The sequence below is a fragment of the Meriones unguiculatus genome (genome assembly GCF_030254825.1).
Source record: "Meriones unguiculatus strain TT.TT164.6M chromosome Y unlocalized genomic scaffold, Bangor_MerUng_6.1 ChrY_unordered_Scaffold_23, whole genome shotgun sequence".
Classification (NCBI taxonomy): domain Eukaryota; kingdom Metazoa; phylum Chordata; class Mammalia; order Rodentia; family Muridae; genus Meriones; species Meriones unguiculatus.
The window spans coordinates 17805986-17811357 of NW_026843709.1; positions in this window are offsets into that span (position 1 = coordinate 17805986).

A 5372-nucleotide genomic window follows, 5' to 3' on the forward strand; every position below is an offset into this window, starting at 1 on the left:
TGGGAGATCTTTCCATCTTCTTATATATTCTTCAATTTCTTTCTTCAGAGACTTGAACAATATCTACACAGTAATCCAGCTCTACAGAAGTTACTGAAGGGAAACTATGATCCAAAGGAAACAACTACATCTAAGTAAACAGAAGATAACTGCTTTTTATAAAAATAAAATAAAAGGATAACTACAGAACAACAACAACAACAACAAAAAACCCGCAAAAGAATACAAGCAATGAAATACCACCACACCAACAACCCCACATCAAACAAAGTAACATTTGTTGGTCACTAGTATCTATAAACATGAATGGCTTCAACTCCCCAATAAAAAGAAACAGACTAACAGAATGGTTGCAGAAGCAAGAGCCAGTATTCTGTTGCATCCAAGAAACACACCTATGCAACAAAGATAAACACTACCTCAGAGCAAATGGTTGGAAAAATGTTTCTCAAGCAAATGGATCCAGAAAACAATCTGGATTAGCTATCCTACTATCTGATTAAATAGACTTTCAACCAAAATTAATCACAGAAGATAAGGAGGGGCACTACATTCTCATCAAAGGTAAACTCCACCAAGAGGACATCACAATGTTGAATGTCTATGCCCCAAATACAGGAGCACATACATTCATAAATAAAACATTATTAAAGCTTAAATCACACATTGACCCTAATACCTTAATAGTGGGAGACTTCAGCACCCCACTCTCAACAAGGGACAGATCAACTAGAGAGAAACCAAATGGGGAAATAAAGAAACATTCAGAGTCCCTAAATCAAATGGACCTAATAGACATCTATATATCTATTCACCCAAACTCAAAAGAGTATGCCTTCTTTTCAGCATTTCATGGAAACTTCTCCAAAATAGACCATATATTTGGTTACAAATCAGGCCTCAACAGATAAAAGAAGATTGAAATGATCCCTTGTATTCTATCTGACCACCATGGACTAAACTGGAACTCAACATCAATGTAAATGATAATAAGCCTACACAAACATGTCAACTGAACAACTTGCTACTCAATGAGAGCTGAGTTAAGGAAGAAATAAAAAAGAAATTAAAGACTTTCTAGAATTCAATAAAAATGAAGTCATAACATATGCAGATTAATGGGAAACATTGAAAACTGTGCTCAGAGAAAAATTCATAGCACTAAGTGCCTTCAAGAAGAAATTTGTAACATCATATACAAGCAATTTAAAGGACCAACTGAAAATCCTAGGAAAAAAAAAAAAGCAGATACACCCAAGAGGAGGAGGTGGCTGGAAATAATCAAACTCAGAGCTGAAATTAATCAATTAGAAACAAATGAAATGATTCAAAGAATCAATGAAACAAAAAGTTGGTTCTTTGAGAAAATCAACAAAATAGACAAATCCTTAGCCAAAGTAACTAAAAAGCAGAGAGAATCTATCCTAATCCACAAAATCAGAAATGAAAATTGTGACATAACTACAAACACTGACAAATCTCAAACAATCAAGGTCATACTACAAAATTCTATATGATACAAAATTTGAAAATGAAAAATGAAAAATTTTCTTGATATATTCTATCTACCAACATTAAGTCAAGATCAGGTTGAAACACAGAATAGCTCTATCTCCCCCAAGAAAATTGAAGCAGTCATTAACAGTCTCCCCTTCCAAAACAAACAAAAAAAAAAAAAACAAAAACAAAAACAAATCATAGCAACACACAAACAAACAAACAAAAACAAACAAACAAAAAAACCTGGGCCAGATGATTTTAGCACAGAATTCTAACAGGCCTTCAAACAAATGCTAACACCAATAATCCTCAAAACTTTTCCACAAAAACTTTTCCACAAATTAGAAACAGAAGAACATTACCAAACTCATTCTATGAAGCCACAATCACCTTGATAACTCAACCACACAAAGCCCAAACAAAAAAAAAGATAACCTCAGACCTATCACTTTTATGAACATTAGTACAAAATTACTCAATAAAATACTGGCAAATGAAATCCAAGAACATATAAAAGATATCATCCAAGTAGGCTTCATCCCAGGGATGCAAGGGTGGTTCAATATATGGAAATCCATCAATGTAATCCACCACATAAACAAACTGAAGGAGAAAAACCACATGATCATCTTAGATGCCTAAAAAGCATTTGACAAAGTCCAACAGCCACTCATGTTTAAAGTCTTGGAGAGATCAGGGATACAAGGCAAACACCTAAACATAGTAAAGGCAATATACAGCAACCCTATAGCCAACATCAAACACAATGGAGAGAAACTAAAACCAATCCCACTGACATCAGGGACAAGGCAAGGCTGCCCACTCTCTCCATATCTCATCAACATAGTACGTGAAATCCTAGCTAGAGCAATAAGAAAACTAAAGGAGTTCAAGGGAATAAAAATTGGAATGGAGGTGGTCAAGTTTTCACTATCTGTATACTATCATATAATTTGCAGATGATATGATAGTATACATGAGCGACCCCAAAAATTCAACCAGCTAACACCTTCAGCTGATAATCACCTTCAGCAAAGTGGCTGGATACAAAATCAACTCTAAAAAATCAGAAGCCCTCCTGTATACCAAAGACAAAAGGCTGAGAAAGAAATTAGGGAAACAACACCTTTCACAATATCCACTTATAAAATAAAGTACCTTGGAGTGACTCGCACCAAAAAGTGAAAGACCTGTATGAAAAAGAAACCATTATTTCTATTGATTATGTTGGAATTTCATATTACATATATTATACTCTTTTTACATTGCTTCCAGATCCAAGTTCCTACCTATGTGTCACACTAATTTTTTTTTCTTTGAAATACATCAATAGAAGTGTTGTTCTTATACTCATTGGAACATTATCAGAGTCTCAGTGCCAAGTTCCTTAAAGAAAACTGAATTCATGCTTGCCCCACACTGGCACTACGCACAAGAAGAAGCCATCAGTTTTGAAGAACTCTATACTTCATCACCTTCTTCACAGCTTTTCTTATGTATTTAGTTATTACGAATTGTTCACTTTGTAACCTACTGGTGCCCTTTCCCTCTTCTTCCAGTCTGATGCGCCCTACTCCTCTGATCCCTTTTTCTAGTTCCCTGATAGGGGAAGTCGTCCTCAGCTTCTATGTGAACCTATCATTAAGGCTGGCTGAATCATCTTCTGTGGCCTGATTCTCGGGGCATTGTTCTCCTTGTGTCATCAATTCCCTCTACCTTTGATATTTTTCCTTCCTTCTCTACTGCAGGCTTCTTAGCACTCTGAAGGGAGGTAGAATTTCATAGAGAAAAACCATTCAGAGCTGGGTGTTTTATAGTCTTTCTGTACATAATATCAGACTGTGGGTATGAAATCCCACTTGATGCAGGAGGATGCATTTCTGTGGATTGAAGAACATGGTGCTGATTAATTGAGGGCAGAGAGAAACATATCTTAATTACAACAGCCTGGGTTGCTTCACAATTTCCATAGAATGCCCTGTACCAACAACTCAATTAATAGCCATCCAATCCCCCTAGTAAAAGACTGGGTTTGGTGACAATACATGGCTTTTTGGAACTTAATTCCCAACTATTAGGAAACCTTCTAATAAGTAAATAGATACCATATTTGTCTTTGTAATTTTAGTTACTACACTCAGGATGATTTTTCCTGGTTCCATCCATTTGCCAAAAATATGTTTTCTTAGCTGAATAATACTGTTAAGGAAACATTGCGATGTCAAAATTCGAATGTGATATGATAACAATAATGTGATGTCATGATAGTATTGTAATGTCAAAATTACATTGTTATTTTGTATTATTATTACTGTGATGTTATAATTCCATTGTGATATTTTACCATGTGATGTCATAATAGCATTGTGATGTCCTCATCACAATATGATAATATTGATGTGATATCAAAATTCCATTCTGTTGTTATATCAGGCAATTTTACAAATGAACTCTTGAAAGAAATGTGTGACACTATTCCTGAAATAAAGTGTCTTGAACAGGAACTGTCATCTCTAAGTTGTGTGCTGTCAACTGCCTAGATGGAGGCATGTAGGGCTACTGAGCTTTTCACTCAAACAAGCTATGTCCTACACAGTGGTAAGTGAGGAACCCTACTGGTCCTGGGGTTTACAGTTATACCTGGGCCTTCAAGACAGAGAAATGAGTACCTGCTTTATGTCTATGGCACAAAAGCATCCTGTTTTCTTCAGTGGTGCTCCAGACAAATCCTCTAAACTTAATGTTAGTGCCAGGACTGCATGTTCAGTGGAATCTTTTCTACATTTTTACAATCATTGCATAAGTGGTCAATGTATTATTTTTACTGATTATGTGGGAATTTCATATAATATACAATATACTCCTTTTCCATTGCTCCAAGGTTGAAATTCCTACACGTGTCACACTAATATATATATATATATATATATATATATATATATATATATATATGTCTTTAAAATGCACCTATTGAAGTTTGTGTCGTTCATCTACTCATTGGAACATGATCAGAGTCTCAGGCCAAGTCCCTTAAAGAAAACTGAGTTCATCCTTGCCCCACACTGGCACTACCCAGGAGAAGAAGCCATCAGTCCTGAAAAGCTCTATACTTCATCAATTTGTTCACAGTTTTCTTATGTACTTATTTATTATGATGAGTTAACTTTGTATCCCATCTACAGTACCCTATATCTTCTTTTTCTACTCCTACCCACCATCCTTCTTCTACCCATTTGCCATTCTCCAATTAGTGAGATATGTGTGGTCTCCTCCCCTTTCTATCTGACCCTAGCTTATAAGGTCTAATCAAGGATAGCTTCAAAAATTTGTCCTGTGGCCTGATTTTCAGAGCATTTTTTCCTTGTGTCCTCAATTCACTCTACTTATGACAGTCTTCCTGACTCCTTTCCTGCAGGCTTCCCAGAATTCTGAGGGGAGGGAGAATTTCATAGGAAAATCTCATTTCAAGCTGGGTGTTTTGAGTTCTCTCTGTGCATATTGGACTGTGGGTCTCTGTATGCAATCCAAATTGATGCAGAAGTAAGCATCTTTGTGGATGCAAGAGCATGAAATTGATCTATCAGTTGTGGGCAGAGAGCAACATATCTTAATAACAATAGCTGGGTTAGCCTGAAATTTTCCATAGGATGCCCTTCCCCAACAACTCAACTAATTGTCAATCAATCTCCCTAGCTTAAGATTGGTTTGTTCACAATATTGGAACTTTATCCCTCACTATTGGAGATCTCTTAATAAGTGAATACATACCATATTTGTCTTTCTGCATTTTAGTTACTTCAACCACAATGATTTTTCCTGGTTTCATTCATTTGCGTGAAAATAACATGATCTCATTTCCTTAGCTGAATATT